The sequence below is a fragment of the Pseudophryne corroboree genome, chromosome 5 (assembly GCF_028390025.1).
Source record: "Pseudophryne corroboree isolate aPseCor3 chromosome 5, aPseCor3.hap2, whole genome shotgun sequence".
In the NCBI taxonomy this organism is placed as follows: Eukaryota; Metazoa; Chordata; class Amphibia; order Anura; family Myobatrachidae; genus Pseudophryne; species Pseudophryne corroboree.
Window position 1 is genome coordinate 40,147,698 of NC_086448.1, and position 22,565 is coordinate 40,170,262.

At 45.1% G+C, this 22,565-nt stretch overlaps 1 long non-coding RNA gene across 1 annotated transcript in view; it reads left to right on the forward strand.

Annotated features, from left to right (window-relative positions):
- LOC134928762 (uncharacterized) overlaps positions 1–791 on the forward strand; it is a 155,270-nt gene extending 154,479 nt beyond the window's left edge. The window contains exon 3 of the long non-coding RNA XR_010177989.1: positions 434–791. This is a non-coding gene — a long non-coding RNA (uncharacterized LOC134928762). The remainder of the gene's footprint in view (positions 1–433) is intronic.
- The last annotated feature ends 21,774 nt before the right edge of the window (positions 792–22,565 follow it).

Below are 22,565 nucleotides of genomic sequence, written 5' to 3' on the forward strand. Positions count from 1 at the left end.
AACCTAAATAAAAATCTTCTACTTTTGCATTAAAGTGCATTAGACTGTGTTATTATTTGGTTTTCTTGTCCAAGTCCCTTTGGTGCATTGAGTTAGTGACCTATAAGCATTAAAAAAATTATACACTGGCTGTTGCTTATGAGTTGCTGCCACAATTATTTAGCATATGCAAACACTGCCAAAAGCGTTTGGCAAGAGGTTCTTGTTTAAAATGTTTGGGATCCTATGCAGATGAACTTGAAACAGCTAAGAGCTTGTCGTAGATAGCAGACGAACAACAGTATACATTTATTTAAATACAGCAAAGCTTATACATAATACATGACGTCTTTTATTTGATATATATTGTTGAGTTTGATGCTTAACTTTGTTTTAATGTTCATTAATTGTGTTCTTTTGTCGACATATTTCTATTTTTCAAAATTTATCACAGGATAGAAAAACACTTTACTGGGACGCTGGGAAACAGCGGCACCTAATTGTATCTGGCAGATGGATTGTGGATAAGGATACAATCATAAACTGCGGTCTAGATGAAATATGAATTCTGATTTGTTTCCGCCAATGTATTATTCATTACTTTTCTTATCAAGTGGTCGGTAGTGTATGCCGTCATTTAATATCTAAACATGCTTAGCAATAATTATTCATGTATAACGAGTCCAACCTCAGAATACTTATTGAATTGTTTTGACAGTTTCATCGTGAATTTGTTTTTCAACCAAGTCTCCCTGATACACTAAATGTAAATTTGTTGAAATACTTTTCGATTATTCAACAGTTAATGTCCACGTCCAAAAGTAGGTCACGTCTGTTTGCATTAAAATGTTATTAAAGTGGCAATTTACTGCGCTGAAGCCTTTTTATGTACATATTTATTTTACGCAGCTGGAGTCATCAGCTTTCTACCGTGGATTATATCTTCTCATTAGAATAGAATAAACCCCTTGTGTTGAAATTGTTTCTGAATCTTCCAACGGCTTTGGGATTTCCTGAACTTGTTTCCACGTCATAATGGATAACAGAATATACTATAGTGTAACCTTGGCCAGGGACGCCTAGAAGGGGGAGTGTGGGTACCCTTCACCTGGGTCCAGGCCTATTGTAGGTGCCTGGGTCCCACTGCCCCCCCAACCCCTTCTGTTGCGTGCTTCGCTTGGGAGAGAGACAGCTGCAGCAGTGTCCTCTCCCTGCTTGATATGTGAGGGAGGGGGGGGGGTATGCTGCTCACCCCGTTCCCTCCGTTCCCCCTTCCAGCGCGTGCAGCCGACTTTATTTTTAAAATACTGGTAAAGGAGGGAGGCTGGCCACATCTCCCTGCATTGGCCACACCCCACTCAGATCACCTGGGCCCTGCACAGCTTTCGGCGCCCCTGACCTTAGCCGATTCACTTGGTTAATTGTTGACACATACTTTACAGTGTAAATGATACGGGTTCTTGTCAGTCTGTATGTCATTTTAATGATTCATATAAACTGTATTAAAATAGAGATGTGCACCGGAAAGTTTTCGGGTTTTGTGTTTTGGTTTTGGATTCGGTTCTGCGGCTGTGTTTTGGATTCGAACGTGTTTTGGCAGAACCTCCCTTATAAATTTTTGTCGGATTCGGGTGTTTATTTTCAAAAACCCCTCAAAAACTGCTTAAATCATTGAAATTGGGGGTAATTTTGATCCTATAGTATTATTAACCTCAATAAGCATAATTTCCACTCATTTCCAGTCTATTCTGAACACATCACACCTCACAATATTATTTTTAGTCCTAAAATTTGCACTGAGGTCGCTGGATGACTAAACTAAGCGACCCAAGTGGGCGGCACAAACACCTGGCCCATCTAGGAGTGGCACTGCAGTGTCAGACAGGATGGCACTTAAAAAAATTGGCCCCAAACATCACATGATGCAAATAATAAATAAAAAAAGAAGTGCAAGATGGAATTGTCCTTGGGCCCTCCCACCCACCCTTATGTTGTATAAACAGGACATGCACACTTTAACAAACCCATCATTTCAGTGACAGGGTCTGCCACACGACTGTGGCTGAAATGTTTGGTTGGTTTGGGCCCCCACCAAAAAAGAAGCAATCAATCTCTCCTTGCACATACTGGCTCTACAGAGGCAAGATGTCCACCTCCTCCTCATCGTCCGATTCCTCACCCCTTTTACTGTGTACATCCCCCTCCTCACAGAGTATTAATTCGTCCCCACTGGAATCCACCATCACAGGTCCCTGTGTAATTTCTGGAGGCAATTGCTGGTAAATGTCTCCACGGAGGAATTGATTATAATTCATTTTGATGAACATCATCTTCTCCACATTTTCTGGAAGTAACCTCCTACGCCGATTGCTGACAAGTTGACCGGCTGCACTAAACACTCTTTCGGAGTACACACTGGAGGTGGGCCAACTTGGGTAAAATAAAGCCAGTTTGTGCAAGGGCCTCCAAATTGCCTCTTTTTCCTGCCAGTATACGTACGGACTGTCTGACATGCCTACAGTGATGCTGTCACTCATATAATCCTCCACCATTCTTTCAATGGTGACAGAATCATATGCAGTGACAGTAGACGACATGTCAGTAATCGTTGGCAGGTCCTTCAGTCCGGACCAGATGTCAGCACTTGCTCCTGACTGCCCTGCATCACCGCCAGCAGGTGGTTTTGGAAATGTGATCCTTTTCCTGGCAGCTTCAGTGGCGGGAGAAAATGAAGGAGGAGCTGATGGCGGGTCATGTTCCGCTTGACTTGAGAAGTGTCTCACCAGCAGGTTTTTGAACATATGCAGACTTGTGTCTGCCGGAAAGAGAGATACAACGTAGGCTTTAAACCTAGGATTGAGCACGGTGGCCAAAATGTAGTGCTCTGATTTCAACAGATTGACCACCCGTGAATCCTGGTTAAGCGAATGAAGGGCTCCATCCACAAGTCCCACATGCCTAGTGGAATCGCTCCGTTTTAGCTCCTCCTTCAATCTCTCCAGCTGATTCTGCAAAAGCCTGATGAGGGGAATGACCTGACTTAGGCTGGCAGTGTCTGAACTGACTTCACGTGTGGCAAGTTCAAAGGGTTGGAGAATCTTGCACAACGTTGAAATCATTCTCCACTGCGCTTGAGTCTGGTGCATTTCCCCTCCTTTGCCTATATCGTAGGCAGATGCATAGGCTTGAATGGCCTTTTGCTGCTCCTCCATCCTCTGAAGCATATAGAGGGTTGAATTCCACATCGTTACCACCTCTTGCTTCAGTTGATGGCAGGGCATGTTCAGGATTGTTTGCTGGTGCTACAGTATTTGGCACGCGGTGGCTGAATGCTGAAAGTGGCCTGCAATTCTTCGGGCCACCGACAGCATCTCCATTACTCCCCTGTCGTTTTTTATAAAATTCTGCGCCACCAAATTAATTGTATGTGCAAAACATGGGACGTGCTGGAATTTTCCCACATGTAATGCACGCACAATATTGGTGGCGTTGTCCGATTTCACAAATCCCCAGGAGAGTCCAATTGGGGTAAGCCATTCTGCGATGATGTTCCTCAGTTTCCGTAAGAGGTTGTCAGCTGTGTGCCTCTTATGGAAAGCGGTGATACAAAGCGTAGCCTGCCTAGGAACAAGTTGGCGTTTGCGAGATGCTGCTACTGGTGCCGCTGATGCTGTTGTTGCTGCGGGAGGCAATACATCTACCCAGTGGGCTTTCACAGTCATATAGTCCTTAGTCTGCCCTGCTCCACTTGTCCACATGTCCGTGGTTAAGTGGACACTGGGTACAACTGCATTTTTTAGGACACTAGTGACTCTTTTTCTGACGTCTGTGTACATTCTCAGTATCGCCTGCCTAGAGAAGTGGAACCTAGATGGTATTTGGTACCGGGGACACACTACCTCAAGAAATTCTCTAAGTCCCTGTGAACTAATGGCGGATACGGACGCACTTCTAACACCAACATAGTTGTCAAGGCCTGAGTTGTCCGCTTTGCAACAGGATGACTGCTGTGATATTTCATCTTCCTCGCAAAGGACTGTTGGACAGTCAATTGCTTACTGAAAGTAGTACAAGTGGTCTTCCGACTTCCCCTCTGGGATGACGATCGACTCCCAGCAGCAACAACAGCAGCGCCAGCAGCAGTAGGCATTACACTCAAGGATCCATCGGAGGAATCCCAGTCAGGAGAGGACTCGTCAGACTTGCCTGTGACATGGCCTGCAGGACTATTGGAGTTCCTGTCTAAGGAGGAAATTGACACTGAGGGAGTTGGTGGGGGGGGGGGGGGGGGGGTTGCAGGAGCTTGGGTACAAGAGGAAGAAGGGATTTAGTTGTCAGTGGACTGCTTCCGCTGTCACCCAAAATTTCTGAACTTGTCAATGACTTCTGATGAATGCGCTCCAGATGACGTATAAGGGAGGATGTTCCTAGGTGGTTAACGTCCTTACCCCTACTTATTACAGCTTGGCAAAGGCAACACACGGCTTGACACCTGTTGTCCGCATTTCTGTTAAAATAATTCCACACCGAAGAGGTGATTTTTTTGGTATTTTGACCAGGCATGTCAATGGCCATATTCATCCCATGGACAATAGGGGTCTCCCTGGGTGCCTGACTTAAACACACCACCTCACCATCAGAATCCTCCTTGTCAATTTCCTCCTCAGCGCCAGCAACACCCATATCCTCATCCTGGTGTACTTCAACAGTGACATCTTCAATTTGAATATCAGGAACTGGACCTCTTCCCGTCCAGTGTTGGGAAGGTCAGGCATCGCAACCGACACAATTGGACTCTCCTTGGGGATTTGTGATTTAGAAGAACGCACAGTTCTTTGCTGTGCTCTTGCCAGCTTAACTCTTTTAATTTTTCTAGCGGGAGGATGAGTGCTTCCATCCTCATGTGAAGCTGAACCACTAGCCATGAACATAGGCCAGGGCCTCAGCCGTTCCTTGCCACTCCGTGTCGTAAATGGCATATTGGCAAGTTTACGCTTCTCCTCAGACGATTTTAATTTAGATTTTTGGGTCATCATTTTACTGAACTTTTGCTTTTTGGATTTTACACGCTCTCTACTATGACATTGGGCATCGGCCTTGGCAGACGACGTTGATGGCATTTCATCATCTCTGCCATGACTAGTGGCAGCAGCTTCAGCACTAGGTGGAAGTGGATCTTGATATTTCCCTATTTTACCCTCCACATTTTTGTTCTCCATTTTTTAATGTGTGGAATTATATGACAGTAATATTATTATATCAATAGCAATGGCCTACTGTACTGTACTACTATATACTGCTCACAACAATGCAGCACAGATATGGATACTTGAAGTGACACAGAGCTGCAAGATACAGCAATGGCCTGCTGTACTGTACTACTATATACTGGTGGTCACCAAAATGCTGCACTGTACTACTATATACTGCTCACAACAATGCAGCACAGATTTGGATACTTGAAGTGACACAGAGTTGCAAGATACAGCAATGACCTACTGTACTGTACTACTATATACTGGTGGTCACCAAAATGCTGCACTGTACTACTATATACTGCTCACAACAATGCAGCACAGATATGGATACTTGAAGTGACACAGAGCTGCAAGATACAGCAATGGCCTACTGTACTGTACAACTATATACTGGTGGTCACCAAAATGCTGCACTGTACTACTATATACTGCTCACAACAATGCAGCACAGATATGGATACTTGAAGTGACACAGATCTGCAAGATACAGCAATGGCCTACTGTACTGTACTGTACTACTATATACTGGTGGTCACCAAAATACTGCACTGTACTACTATATAGTATATACTGGTCACACAATAATGCAGCAGATATTGAGCACTGATCAGGATACTAGAACTGAGTCTGACACGGAGCTGCAAGATACAGCAATGGCCTACTATACTGTACTACTATAATATACTGGTGGTCACCACAATGCAGCACACTGAGCACAGATATTGAGCTTTTCAGGCAGAGAACGTAGCCACGTCCTCTCCGCTCAATCTACAATTGTGAAAATGGCGGCGACGCGCGGTTCTTTATATGGAATACGAATCTCGCGAGAATCCGACTGTGGGATGATGACGTTCGGCCTCAATCGGGTTATCCGAACAAGGCGGGAAGATCCGAGGCTGCCTCGGACCCGTGTAAAACACGTGAAGTTCGGGGGGGTTCGGATCTCGACGAACTGAACCCGCTCATCTCTAATTAATTAATAACGTTGTATTCATGAAAAGATTAAGATGGTACATGTGTTAATATAGGCCATACACAGATTCTTGCTTTTGGTCCCCATGTCACCACAGCTTTGCTTTTAATGGCCCACGTGCAGTGCAAAGATAGCCACAGGATCCAACTGCATTTGGACTTATAGCTGGCTCCCTGTGTGTGATTAGTGTCTTGAAAATGTTATTCATATGTTACACCTATGATACAAAGAATAAATCCTGGAAGCCATAGGATGGTGGGTACTAGATTCTGTAAGGAAATACGAGAACGATTAGTCGGACCGTAATATCTATAAAAACTTTTAAATTAGTAAAGACTCTTAACTTGGGGCTAGCCCAGGTATACTAACACCATGTGTGAGAAATTTTAGATCAAGCCCCCCTCCCTCCATACAACTCTAGCCATAATTAATACTTTTTATCAACTGGGGGAAAAAATAATGTTTCAATTACACATACAGTATTATTTCACAGAAGAGAAACAGAGAATACAGACTATTCACAATTACAGTATAAGCACACATTGGCCCCACACAGAAAAAAAGACATACTGTACACATTAACCTACACAGGAAAAAACACACACACATTGGCTCCCACAGGGGAAAACACACACACTGCAGGCTGGGCAATGTGGGCCGGCAGAGGAGGAATGCATTCAGTCTCCAAAAACAACTCAGTTCCAACCCTTTCTGGACCACTTTCAAATTTTTTGTCATTGCATAATGCAAATATTTATATATCAACGGGTAATTATATGAATTTGTCTCTGTTCTACAGTATGTACTAAGTGTTAATAAGGGGTTGATTCTTAGTGGCATGCATGTGAAAATGTGCACAAATTTCACGTATCTCAGCAAAAGAGATAGGCTCCTTTGCATGCACCCGATCATGTGTCACCCGTCTGCACGCGGATGGTGATCGCTAGTGCGTATGAACTGATCTATCTACTGACGGGACGACTGTTCACCCACATCTTTTGCACCCAGCGTGGGGATGATAATAGCTGCGGCAGAGGACATAAGAACAGTGGCCAGGTTAGGATTGCGCATGCAGTCACATAGATTCTTTCGAAACAGAGGACGGTTCAGGCATTAGCATAGGAAGTAGGCAAACATCTGCAGGCAGACGGAAAAGTGGCATGGATGCATTCAACTAAGAATCAGCCCCAAAGTCTGCTTCCAGAGCTCACAATTCAGTTCTTTTTTGCTTCTGTCTCATAAACACCTTTCTTCCTCTGGTATCCAGATGGCAGGTCGACACTCTTTAGGTCAACAGTCACTAGGTCGACCACTATTGGTCAACACTGGCATGGTCGACATAGGAAAATGGTCAACACATTACAGTGGTCAACCCATGACAGGCTGACACATGAAAGGTACACCTGGCTTTTTAAAAAAAAAAACATTTTATTTTTAACTTTTTCTTACTTTACCATCCACGTGGACTACGAGTGGGAATAGTAACCTATAGTAACCGCAGCGAGCCATACAATGGGACATGGTACACTAATTGGGGTTCCTGGTCATGTTACAGAAAGAACGACACCAAAAACTGTTTAAAATTCCACGTCGACCATTTCATGTGGCGACCCATCCTGTGTCGACCATTTCTATGTGTCAACCATTTTCCAATGTTGACCATGTCAGTGTCAAACAATAATTGTGGACCTAGTGACTTTCTACCTTAACTAGGTCGACCATTTATCCCAAAACCGAAAGATGTCTAGTCAGCCCTATTCATATAATTAGAGATGAGCGGGTTCGGTTCTCAGAGAACCGAACCCTACCGGACTTCATCATTCGAGTCCAGATCCGAGTCAGGCTCAGGATTTCCCGCCTGACTCGGAAACCAGAACGAGGAAAAACGTCATCATTCCGCTGTCGGATTCTCGCGGGGTTTGGATTCCATATAAGGATCCGCGCATCCCCGCCATTTTCAATCCGGCATTGGAGAGTGTAGAGAGAGGACGTGTCTCCGTTCTCTCAATGTCCGTGTCTTGTGCTGTATTTGTCCAGTCACAGTGGTTGTGTCCTCTGCTGCCATATGTCCATTGCTACTGTGTTGTGCTGCATCAGTTCAGAGGTGGTGTATTGTGCTGCATCAGTCCAGTGGTAGTGTCCTGTGCATCAGCCATCAGTCATTCCAGTGACCAGGCAGTCACAGTGGTATACCCTGCTGCCATATGTCCACTGCTGCCATATAATAATAATAACAACAACAACAACAAGTCCCTTACAGTGTTGCTGTGTTGTCCTGTGCATCAGACCAGTGGTAGTGTCCTGTGCATCAGCCATCAGTCATTCCAGTGACCAGGCAGTCACAGTGGTATACTCTGCAGTCATATGTCCACTGCTGCCGTATAATAATAAATTATAATAACAACAAGTCCCTTACAGTGTTGCTGTGTTGTCCTGCATCAGACCAGTGGTAGTGTCCTGTGCATCAGCCATCAGTCATTCCAGTGACCAGGCAGTCACAGTGGTATACTCTGCAGTCATATGTCCACTGCTGCCGTATAATAATAAATTATAATAACAACAAGTCCCTTACAGTGTTGCTGTGTTGTCCTGCATCAGACCAGTGGTAGTGTCCTGTGCATCAGCCATCAGTCATTCCAGTGACCAGGCAGTCACAGTGGTATACGCTGCAGTCATATGTCCACTGCTGCCGTATAATAATAAATTATAATAACAACAAGTCCCTTACAGTGTTGCATACCTCCCAACTTTGGCATCAGCAGAGGAGCGACACCACCGCGTGCCGAAGACGCGCGCCCAATTTTAGGGGCGTGGTCTAACAAAAAGGGGGCATAGTCTCGCGGCAAGTGCCGCGATCGCAAGCCCCGCCCCCGTTTTCGGCATTATGGGGGCATGAACAGCGCTGTGAGAGCTGCTGGTCATGCCCCCTGTCCCTCTCTGCCGTGAATAGACGCTGTGCGCATGCGCACAGCATCTATTCACCGCTGCTCTCCTCAGAGCAGCGACTGACAGGGAGGGATCTCCCAACTGCCCCTCCACCCGCGGGACACTGCGACCTGCGGGTGGGACAGCGGGACAGACCGTGAAAAACGGGACTGTCCCGCCAAAATCGGGACAGTTGGGAGGTATGGTGTTGTCCTGCATCAGACCAGTGGTAGTGTCCTGTGTATCAGCCATCAGTCATTCCAGTGACCAGGCAGTCACAGTGGTATACTCTGCAGTCATATGTCCACTGCTGCCGTATAATAATAAATTATAATAACAACAAGTCACTTACAGTGTTGCTGTGTTGTACTGCATCCGACCAGTGGTAGTGTCCTGTGCATCAGCCATCAGTCATTCCTGTGCCACATATTGTGTTATATACCTCCAGAAAAATAATGGAGAACAAAAATTTGGAGGATAAAATAGGGAAAGATCAAGAACCACTTCCTCCTAGTGCTGAAGCTGCTGCCACTAGTCATTACATAGACGATGAAATGCCATCAACCTCGTCTGCCAATGCCGATGCCCAATGTGATAGTAGAGGGCAGGTAAAATCCAAAAAGCCAAAGTTCAGTAAAAAGACCCCAAAAAAGAAATTTAAATGGTCTGAGGAGAAACGTAAACTTGCCAATATGCCATTTACGACACGAAGTGGCAAGGAACGGCTGAGGCCCTGCCCTATGTTCATGACTAGTGGTTCAGCTTCACATGACAATGTCAGCCCTCATCCTCCCGCTAGAAAAATTAAAAGAGTTAAGCTGGAAAAAGCACAGAAAAGAACTGTGTGTTATGAGATGGTATCACAAATCCCCAAGGAGAGTCCAAGTGTGTTGGCGGTTGCAATGCCTGACCTTCCCAACACTGGACGGGAAGAGGTAGCTCCATCCACCATTTGCACGCCCCCTGAAAGTTCTGGATGGAGCACCCACAGTCCAGTTTCTGATATTCAAATTGAAGATGTCACTGTTAAAGTACACCAGGATGAGGAAATGGGTGTTGCTGGCGCTGTGGAGGAAGTTGACGATGAGGATTCTGATGGTGATGTGGTTTGTTTAAATGAGGCACCGGGGAAGACACCTGTTGTCCGTGGGATGTTGAAGCCCATTGTGATGCCTGGGCAAAATACCAAAAAAAGCCACCTCTTCGGTGTGGAATTATTTCTCCACAAATCCGGACAACAGGTGTCAAGCCGTGAGTTACATAGTAACATAGTAACATAGTATTTGAGGTTGAATAGAGGCAAATTGCCCATCGTGTTCAACCTGTTTTAAATTGTGATGATTCTACATACTGGCTAAACAATGTTTTATGACTAGTTAGCTACTATAAATCATGTTACCCCCGGATTAACCACGTTGATATTTTAAGTATTATAACCTTGGATAGCTTTTTCATTCAGAAATTTATCCATTCCTTTTTTAAATCCAATTACAGAGTCCGCCATTACCACCTTCCCTGGCAGGGAATTCCACATCCTGATTGCCCTAACAGTGAAGACCCCTTTCCTCTGTTGCGTTCGGAACTTTCTCTCCTCCAGTCACAGCGAGTGCCCACGTGTCCTAAACTGTCTTTTAATAAATAATTCCTCTGATAACTCTTTGTGATGTCCCTTTACATATTTGAAGATATTAATAATATCTCCAGTCCTTCTAGGCCTTTAAACAATTTAGAAGCTCGCCTTTGAACACTTTCGAGTTCACTGATGTCTTTTTTATACAATGGTGCCCAAAACTGAACACAATATTCCAGGTGTGGACGTACCAATGCCTTATACAGCGGCATGATTACATCCTAGTCCCTTGTCTCAATTCCCCTTTTTATGCACGCTAGCACCTTACTTGCCTTCTTTACTGCGTTTTGACATTGTGTATGGTTATTAAGCCTATTATCAATGAATACCCCCAAATCTTTTTCCAACTCTGTTTCCCCTAGGCGTTCCCCATTTAATATGTTGCCTCTGTAAATGTGTAATAAGTAGGGTAAGGATGTTAACCACCTAGGAACATCCTCCCTTATACGTCACCTGCAGCGCACTCATCAGAAGTCATTGTCAAGTTGTGAAACTTTGGGTAAGAGCATAAGCAGTCCACTGACACCTAAATCCCTTCTTCCTCTTGTACCCAAGCTCCTGAAAGCCACACCACCAACTCCCTTAACGTCAACTTCCTCCTCAGCCATGAACGTCAGTAGTCCTGCAGGCCATGTCCCTGGCAAGACTGACGAGACCTCTCCTAACCCGGATTCCTCCAGAGGATCCTTGAGTGGTACGCCTGCTGTTGCTGCCACTGCTGTTGTTGCTGCTGGAAGTCGATCGTCATCCCAGAGGGGAAGTCGGAAGACCACTTGTACTATTTCAACTAAGCAAATGACTGTCCAACAGTCCTTTGTGAGGAAGATGAAATATGACAGCAGTCATCCTGTTGCAAAGCAGATAACTGAGGCCTTGACACTTATGTTGGTGTTAGATGTGCGTCCGGTATCCGCCATTAGTGCAGTGGGATTTAGACAATTGATGGAGGTATTGTGTCCCCGGTACCAAATCCTATCTAGGTTCCACTTCACTAGGCAGGCGATACCGAGAATATACAAAGACGTCAGAAAAAGTGTCACCAGTGTCCTAAAAAATGCGGTTGTATCCAGTGTCCACTTAACCACGGACATGTAAAAAAGCGGAGCAGACTAAGGACTATATGACTGTGACAGCCCACTGGGTAGATGTTTTGACTCCCGCAGCAAAAAAAGCAGCAGGGGCACCAGTAGCAGCGTCTCGCAAATACAAACTCGTTTCTAGGCAGGTTAAGCTGTGTATCACTGCTTTCCAGAAGAGGCACACCACTGACAACCTCTTACGGAAACTGAGGGACATCATCGCGCATTGGTTCCTGGGGATTTGTGATATCGGACAATGCCACCAATATTGTGCGTGCATTACAACTGGGCAAATTCCAGCACGTCCCATGTTTTGCACATACAATTAATTTGGAGGTGCAGATTTTTTTACAAAATGACAGGGGTGTACAGGAGATGCTGTCGGTGGCCCAAAAAATTGTGGGCCACTTTCGACATTCTGCCACTGCGTGCTGAAGACTGGAGCACCAGCAAACACTCCTGAACCTGCCCTGCCATCAACTGAAGCAAGAGGTGGTAAAGAGGTGGAATTCAACACTCTATATGCTTCAGAGGATGGAGGAGCAGCAAAAGGCCATTAAAGCCTATACATCCACCTACGATATAGGCAAAGGATGGGGAATGCACCTGACTCAAGCGCAGTGGAGAATGATTTCCGTCTTGTGCAAGGTTCTCCAACCCTTTGAACTTGCCACACGTGAAGTCAGTTCAGACACTGCCAGCTTGAGTCAGGTCATTCCCCTCATCAGGCTTTTGCAGAAGCAGCTGGAGAAATTAAAGGAGGAGCTAAGACGGAACGATTCCGCTAAGTATGTGGGACTTGTGTATGGAGCCCTTCATTCGTTTTGCCAGGATTCAAGGGTGGTCAGTCTGTTGAAATCAGAGCACTACATTTTGGCCACCGTGCTCGATCCTAGGTTTAAAGCCTACATTGTATCTCTCTTTCCAGCAGACACAAGTGTGCAGAGGTGCAAAGACCTGCTGGTGAATAAATTGTCAACTCAAGCGGAATGTGACCCGTCAACAGCTCCTCCTTTAATTTCTCCCACCACTGGGGCTGCAAGGAAAAGGATAAGATTTCCTAGCCCAGCCACTGGCTGTGATACAGGGCAGTCAGGAGCGAAAGCTGACATCTGGTCCGGACTGAAGGACCTGCCAACGATTACTGACATGTCTACTGTCACTGCATATGATTCTGTCACCATTGAAAGAATGGTGGAGGATTATATGAGTGACAGCATCACTGTAGGCATGTCAGACAGTCCGTACGTATACTGGCAGGAAAAAGAGGCAATTTGGAGGCCCTTGCACAAACTGGCTTTATTTTACCTAAGTTGCCCCCCCCCTCCAGTGTGTACTCTGAAAGAGTGTTTAGTGCAGCCGGTAATCTTGTCAGCGATCGGCGTAGGAGGTTACTTCCACATAATGTGGAGAAGATGATGTTCATCAAAATGAATTATGAATTCCTCCAGGAAGACCTTGACCAGCAATTATCTCCAGAAAGTACACAGGGACCTGTGATGGTGGATTCCAGTGAAGACGAATTAATACTCTGTGAGGAGGGGGATGTACAGTGAAAGGGGTGAGGAATTGGAGGATGAGGATGAGGTCGACATCTTGCCTCTGTAGAGCCAGTTTGTGCAAGGAGAGATTGATTGCTTCTTTTTTGGTGGTGGCCCAAACCAACCAGTCATTTCAGCCACAGTCGTGTGGCAGACCCTGTCGCTGAAATGATTGGTTTGTTAACGTGTGCATGTCCTGTTTATACAACATAAGGGTGGGTGGGAGGGCCCAAGGACAATTCCATCTTGCACCTCTTTTTCTTCTTTGCATCATGTGCTGTTTGGGGCCTTTTTTTGGATATCTGCCCTCCTGTCTGCCACTGCAGTGCCACTCCTAGATGGGCAAATTATTTGTGTCGCTTGACTTAGTCATACAGCTACCTCATTGCACCTCTTCTACATCTTTGCATGAGGTGCTGTTTGGGGCCTAGTTTTTGAAAAGTGCCATCCTGTCTGACACTGCAGTGCCACTCCTAGATGGGCGAGGTGTTTATGCCGCACACTTATGTCGCTTGGCTTAGTCATACAGCAGCCTCGGTGCACCTCTTTTTCTTCTTTGCATCATGTGCTGTTTGGGGCCTTTTTTTAATATCTGCCCTCCTGTCTGACACTGCAGTGCCACTCCTAGATGGGCCAGGTATTTGTGCCGCACACTTGTATCATTTAGCTTAGTCATACAGCCACTTCGGTGCAACCTTTTAGCCTAAAAACAATATTGTGAGGTGTGAGGTGTTCAGAATAGACTGGAAATAAATGGAAATGAATGTTATTGAGGTTAATAATACCGTAGGATCAAAATAACCCCCAAATTCTGTGATTTTAGCCATTTTTATGTTGTTGTTTTTTTTAAATCATCCAGACCCAAAACCAAAACCAAAACACGAAAGGGTGGTTTTGGCATAACCAAGCCAAAAAAAAAACACGAAAGTGGAATTAGAACCAAAACCAAAACACAAAACACGAAAAGTGCCAGCCGCACAACTCTAGTTATCATGCCTTCTCAGCATTAGAACGGCTCTGACCATAGGCATACCTCCCAACATGACCCTCTCCAGGAGGGACAGAATGCTCTGCTCCTGGACTTCCCTCTTATTTTCTGATTGCCATCACCTGTGGTGAAACACCTTTTTTATCTATTAACCTGTTCAAAACAGGTGCCGGCAAACATAAATTAAGAGAGAAGTCCAGAAGCAGAGCATTGTGTCCCTCCTGGAGGTGGTCATGTTGGGAGCTATGCATAGGCTCTGCCTATGCAAACAGTATATGATGTGAACAGTGCTCTCCACTGAATGTATATAGCAGGCATTCCCAACCACGGTCCTCAAGGCACACTAACAGTGCAGGTTTTAGTGATATCCAGGCTGCAGCACAGATGGTTAAATCAAAATAACTGAGGTGCTAATTAAGTCACCTGTGCTCAAGCCTGGATATCACTAAAACCTGCACTGTTAGTATGCATTGAGGACCATGGTTGGGAATGCCTGGTACAGTATATACAGTATGAGCTGATCCCAATACTTTCCCTAACTGAATGTTACACACATTTCTGTATGGAACACAAATCATAATTTTTAAGGGAAGGGTGGCCTGAAAACAATATATGTGTTACAGCAGCAGAAACCTCAGTAATTATTCCCTTATTTATTCCCTTACTTGCAACAATTTATTTTAGATCTGGAATAGTTGATCAGTGCGATTCATTGCAGGCCTTTGTGTGCTCTATGTAATTCTAGCTGCAGAATAAAAGCTACAGTAGGTGTGTATTAATCAGACGGCGAAACGGTGATGTGTGGATAAGCTGCGTGTGTTTCCATTTTTTCTTCTGTCTTGTAAATGCGGGGAGTGCTAAGCCTGAGCTGTAGGATGATAATGACTACTTAATCATCAATTTGTATTCAAACCACTTTCCCTAAATGCCTGTAAATAATTCACCTCCAACATTAGGTTTTCATAAAAATTCTCAGCTTGAAACATAAGGTTTATGCTGGATTATTTGACAGAGTCGCCAGACTAACGCGTATAATGAACAAAGACTATCTGTACTGTATCTCTGCGTGTTAATAACAAACGAGGTCTAATTATTTTTATGGTTATTATTATATGTATGTCACGTGTGTCAGTGTGCACTATAGAATATGCTGTCATACAGCTAACCCAATCCACAGCCTACGGGGGGAATTCAATTAGCCACAATTACCCATTTTCACGGTAATCACAGGGCTTTTGGGGGTCATTCCGAGTTGTTCGCTCGCTAGCAGTTTTTAGCAGCCGTGCAAACGCTATGCTGCCTCCCACTGGGAGTGTATCTTAGCTTAGCAGAAGTGCGAACGAAAGGATCGCACAGCGGCAGCAAAATAATTTTGTACAGTTTCAGAGTAGCTTCAGACCTACTCAGCGCTTGCGATGACTTCAGACTGTTCAGTTCCGGATTTGACGTCACAAACACGCCCTGCGTTCGGCCAGCCACGCCTGCGTTTTTCCTGGCACGCCTGCGTTTTTTCGAACACTCCCTGAAAACGGTCAGTTGACACCCAGAAATGCCCACTTCATGTCAATCACTCTACGGCCACCAGTGCGACTGAAAAGCTTCGCTAGACCTTGTGTGAAACTACATCGGTCGTTGTGAAAGTACGTCGCGCATGCGCATTGCGCCGCATACGCATGCGCAGAAGTGCCATTTTTTTGCTTCATCGCTGCGCAGCGAACATTTTCAGCTAGTGATCAACTCGGAATGACCCCCTTTGTTGCAACCCGAAGGGTATCCGGACTAAAGATCTACACTAAAAAGGACTACAGTCAATAGGTCTCCCACTAATGGTAGACATGCATTAGGTCAACATGTAAAATGTAGGCAGTTCAAAAGGTTGACATGGTCAAAAGGTCGACATGATAATGGTCGACACACATATGGTAGACACAAGTTTTTTCCTTTTTCTCAACTTTTTCATACTTTACCATCCACGTGGACTACGATTGGGAATAGTAACTTGTCCCAAGCATGGCGAGTGAAGCGAGCCATGCGAGGGGATATGGTACACTGATGGGGCTTGTTTGTGACAGAAAAGTGACAAAATACCCCCCAAAAACAAAAAAATATTGTCTCTCATTTTTTGTGTCGACCTTTGATCCTGTCGACCTTTTGAACCTGTCAACCTTTTCTATTGTCTACCTATTCTATGTTGATCTTTTGACCCTGTGGACCTAATGCATGGCTAACATAAGTGGTAGACCTATGGCGGGGTCATTCCGACCCCTTCGCACGCAACGGTTCTTCGCTGCGGTGCGAATGGGTCGGAAATGCGCATGCGCAGTGGACGCATTGTGCATGTGCATCGTTGCCTCGCCGGGCCGCGACGCCGCCAGGGAGAAAAGTGATCGCAGCGGCGATCGCAAGAAGACAGACAGGCGGGAGGTGTTCCGGGGTGGACACTCACCGTTTTCCAGGCGTGGTGAGTCCAACACAGGCAGATCCAGGCATTTGGAGGGCGGATGTCTGACATCACAGCCGGGACCTTCATCGCTGGATCCGTCGCACAGGGTAAGTAACTGCAGGCCTAGTCTTGTTTTACTTGAAACTTTTTTTGCATAGCAGGGCTGCACAAGCGATCGCAGCCCTGCTATGCTAAAATACACTCCCCCATAGGCGGCGTCAGGTTGATCGCACGAGCAGCAAAAAGTTGCTACGTGCGATCAACTCGGAATGACCCCATTGACTGTAGACATTTTTAGTGTAGAACTAATAATCCACACACCCACCCCACAGTGTGTAATGCTGCCCAGAGCATTCAGGCAGCTGTCTGTTTTCTTCTGTTGGCAGCCCTGCTCCTTTGAGTGACATCACATGTTCAGGGACAGGACTGGCACAAGGCAGCAGTGAGGCCTGGGCCACTCCCTCCCTGCCCCCAAATGGCTGCAGAATGTCAATCACTTGAGTTCTGCAACCATTCTGCGCAATACCCATAACATTTGCCCCTTCCAGTTGTAGATGCACATTTGCAATGGTACTTGAAATACTTTGTAAAGATTTTTCTGCATGGACAACTTCTATGAGAGCTATATGCTGTATATACTTTGTGTATTTTTTTTAGTGTATGCTTTGTTTAGAAGTTTAGATTTCCACTTTCATATAACATATTGTGAGGAAGGCAGGGTAGGGGTGTCCTCTTCTGGGGTAGATGGGCACCTCCAAACACACAGCAGCCAGGAAAAGAGCATAGCAGTCAAAGGTTCTCATGCAATCTAGCCGTGGCTAGTTTTATTGTGCAGTACATAAAACAAAACATACAAATTAATCCTAGCCCATCTGGACACTAACTAAACATAACTGATTCCCTCTCTCAGGGTGGTAGAAACTAATGCCCCTACCACAAACACAGGCATATGCACAGTACTTACAGATCACAGTGTTTCATAACAGGTCCACTGCATTTTTCCCCAGGTAGTGAGACCCTGAACCAAGCTCTAACACAGCTTATATCAGCCTCTTACAGGTGCAGGCACTAAATAGCCTGCTCTCAAGCTGAAGACCTAAAAATCTGAAATGGTTTTTATGGGTTGAGCCCTCCCACCTCTCTCACACCCATACCCCAAGGACCCCTTACCTGGCTTTTACTAAAAGCCCAAACTCTAAACAAGTCTGTTTAGCTGAAATATACATTAAAACAGAAACCTGGGATAAACATATCTACCATTTATCACTTTACCAGTGCTTTTATCACAATTTTTATTGTTCTTCAGTTGTGTTTTTTTCAGCTTTTTATTTTGTAAATCTCTTTGGGATTTTCAGCCATGCACTTATACTGTATAGTTTATTTCCTTGTTAATATGTTGGTATTGATAGAATAATTACTGTAATGTATTCGATATTAACGTTGTGTTGTCAGATTATATTATATAATGATTATGGTAGTATTTGCTAGATTTATGTACAAATATGTTACTGATTTTTATTTTTTATTATTATCAAATTGCACAAAATTGTTCTACAGTAGATTCTCTGCATTTGTTTGAATTACTAAAGTGCACAGGACCACTTTGCCTTTTCTGTTGGCAGATCTTGATGGAATAGTGTGGGTTGTGATACCCGCGCTCACCTTTTGCTGTAACTACTAATGTATGAATGCAAGAATGTACACAAATGTGTCTGTAGCGCCTTTTATCAGAGACACAGTGCTCGGGTCACATACAGGTGTTTGCAGAAATGAGTGTACATGCGGTTACAAAGGTTGTATGTATTGCATGCAAGTTACATGAGCCTGTGGTTCAGCTCTCAAACAGGGTGCCTTAATCAGAATCAACTTTATTGGCCAGGTATACTTGCGTATACTAGGATTTTGTCTTCGGTTTGCTATACATAAGCCAAGTAGGTAACAGATAAGCAGGTGGGTGGAGGGGCAAGTAAAGTCCCACAGATAGGTATATCGTAGGGACACAAGTGAGTTACATGTACGTCTAGTCAGTCAATGTTCAGGAGTTCAGCAGGCGGACCGCTTGGGGAAAGAAACCTTTGAGGCTTCTGGTGGACTTGGCGGGGACGGCCCTGTAACGCCTGCCTGAAGGAAGCAAGTTAAACATGCTGTGGCCGGGGTGTAGCTGGTCCTTTACTATCTTCATTGCCCGCTTTTTAGCTCTGGACAGGTACAGGTCCTGGACTGAGGGACGGTCGGCCTGATTATCTTCTCTGCGGTTCTGACCACCTTTTGGAGCCTGCTTCTGTCCCTCACGCTGGCAGAGTCATACCATACCATACCAGTATCGAGGAGCACAGTACCGACTCCACAATTGCGGAGTAGAAGTGGAGCAGAAGCTTCTGCGGGATGTTGAACTTCCTTAGTTGCCTGAGGAAGAACAAACTCTGCTGTACTTTTCTGACAGTGTTGTCAGTGTTGGACCCCCATTCAAGGTCCCGGAAAATTGCAGACCCTATTAACTTGAAGGAGTCCACTAGCGATACCACACTGTCAGCAATCGTTAGCGGAGGTGCACTAGCTGACTTCTTCCTGAAGTCCACTATCATCTCGACAGTTTTGACGGTGTTGAGCTCAAGGTTGTTGTGGCTGCACCACTGTGCCAACCAGTCTACTTCTCGTCTATAGGCCGATTTGTCCCCGTCCTTGATGAGGCCGAAGACGGTGGTGTCGTCGGCAATTTGATGATCTTTACCGATTGTACCTCTGAGATGTAGTCATTTGTGTACAGGGAGAAGAGCATGGGTGAGAGGACACAGTATAATTAGGACACAGGATAAAGTACACAGTTATTTGTTCTTATCCACACAATGAATTAAAATCTATTACTCTATTGTCGTCAAAGTAGTATATTCAGGGTACGGTAAAATTCATTCACTGTCCAAATTCAAAGTGCAGGTTAAATCTCTTGTATTCATGAGTCAAATTTGTTCCCTGAAGTTGTGTGCTGGGAGGCCGGAACCCTGGCCTGTATGTCCGACTGCTGAACTCGCCAGCCGGCGAGGAGACTTACGGTGGTAGATGTTGGTGGATGATGGTGCTAGTTCTTGCATTGTGTGGACATGTATAAATGATGACATTGATATGCTGTCAACGCGTTTCAGCTTTCCAGCCTTTTTCAAGGATAGCAGTATGGTCCAATGAGAGTCTCTTTATTGGAGGTGGTGTCCAATCAGTGATAGTGGGAGTTCCATGGATGCATGATTGGCAGCTGTGGTGTGTTTGTAATGGGTGGGCTTTCATATTGTAGTTACGCAACCTCTTTAAAAAGTTATACATTTTTTCTCATATGGTATGGTGTACATGTCGAATTCACATTATTATTATTATTATTATCATTATTGTCATTATTATTATCCTCTATTTATATGGTGCCACAAGGGATCCGCAGCGCCCATTACACAGTACATAATCACATGAGCAAACAAGAAAACAGCACTTACAGTACAAGACAATATAGGATAGGTATAGAAATCCCGGGGAAGGTGCCATTAAAGGGAGTATGGAGTATAAGACAGTGTAAGTAAGGGAAGGAAAGGCACATGAGGAGAGAAGTCCCTGCTCTTGCAAGATTACAATCTAAAAGGTGAGGGGCTAACAGACCAGGGTGACACAGACAGGAGCAGCTCTTGACCCGGGCAAGCAGTACGAGGGCGCTGCCGCATCCTAACGGGCGCCATGTTACTTACTGAGCACAGCGCAGTCAGCGCTGACCCTCCCTCCCTTCCGCCCACTTTCCCGCCCACTTTCCCATGATGCATTGCGCACGGTGCGCGATGACGTCAGCGCGCACCGCCTGATGTCATCGCGCACCGCATCGAGGAAGGAGCACTGATAAGGGCATGCTTGAGGCGGGAGGCGGGTGGCACGGCATGATCAGGGAGGCGGGCGGTGGCGGGCTTTACAGTGGTCAGCGGCACGATCAGGGCGGTGGGCGGCACAGCATGATCAGGGCGGCTTGTTCCTGCACTGCCCCCCTGTCTTTTAACAAGTTCCATGATGATCATTGCAAAACTGCAAGCCAGGTGAGGAAACAGTGATATATGAAGTACTTTTCTTCTATTAAATCTCAGCTTTCTGTGAGCTATTTATTTATTTACCTCTGCCACCACCACTGGGACTCTGTTCCATGTAACAACTACTACTTTATGAGCTTCTAATTTCTACTGTACATACCCATATTATCTTTGATTTTCTCATTGTCTCTGCTCAGTTAATATGGGGGGACCTAGTGTTTATAGCAACAGGAACAACTGAGAGGGGCTGTTGAGGGGGTAATGCAATGCCAGCCGCCCTCTGACACTGTCTGGCTAGTGTGACATAAGGCACAGGTGTAATAGGAAACTGCAGCGAGAGTAACTGTGCAAGCATGATGCTGCAGGGCGGCGATGCCAGCATTCACAATGATAGGGCACCCTTACTATGGGGCAGTCACTCGGCACTAGGGAGGCCAATCCTGGGATCGGCAGGATCCCAGGATTTGGGCCCAAAAATGCAGCGATTTGACATGGCATAATGTGTGTAAGGGGTACTACTCTGTGGTAATGGGACTGTTGGACACCACTGTGCGGTGTAATGTGAATTGGTGCAATTCTGTGGCCACGCCCCTTCATCATTAAGTTACGCCCCTATTTGGCATGCACTGTCCCTGTTTTGAATGGGGGGCGCCGGGGGGAAGGGGGGGGGGGCAGAGGAAAGGTTTGCACTGGGAGCCACAAGGTCTAGAACCGGCCCTGGACACAGAAGGGGTAGACAGTGAGCATAGACAAGAGGGTTAGGAGGAGAGAGAGCTGGGTTTGGTGAAGAAGTGGGTCTTGAGAGCCCGTTTGAAGTTTTGTAGTGAGGTGGAGAGTCTGAGGGGGAGAGGTAAAGAATTCCAGAGATAGGGAGCAGCTCGTGCAAAATCTTGTAGGTAGGAGTGGGAGGAGGTAATCAGTTGGCAGGAGAGACGGCGTGCATTAGCAGAGCGAAGAGGACGGGTGGGAATGTAAAGAGAGATAAGGTCAGAGATCTAAGAGGGAGAATAGTGGGTGAGGGCTTTGTAGGTGAATAGACATTCATCTATTAGCGCTCTAGTATTTGATGTATCATTATGGTGATATAACAAGCTAGCGGATTTGCCAGATTTGATCTATCTTATCAGAATACTGTTGTTGAATTCTATGTTTAGACCTCTCGTAGCCATTGGGTTTAAATTGAAAATCCATTTTAGTTTATGTCTGTCTAGTGTTTTGCTGTGATCTCCTCCCTTCCAGTTTTTTGGTCATCTTTCTAATGCTATTAAGTACAGGCCAGTGGGAAATGCCTTGTGTGTTTCTTTTGCACTATATAAAATCTATACTTGTATATTACATTATTAAACAAAATTGGTAATAACACAATATCATGTTAAAAAATCTTAAAAAAACCTCAGACTTAAGTGGGAATTGAATGAAAAGAGGCCAATTTGAAGGGCATGTATATAAAACTTTCCTTAGTATAATTATGAGTATTCATCATCATATTCTCGCTAGCTGGTTAAGGAGAGCCAAAGGACTACCAACTCTGCGGCTACCAAGTTACCCTTACGTTTAAGTTCTGAATCTCAATATTGTCACAAAGTTCGTTTCTGAGATGTGTGTGAAATGAGAAAATAATTTAAGCGGTATTTGTAACAAAATTTTCCCTTTAAAATATATTTTGTCTTTTAAGAACAAAAAAATACTAAATAAAA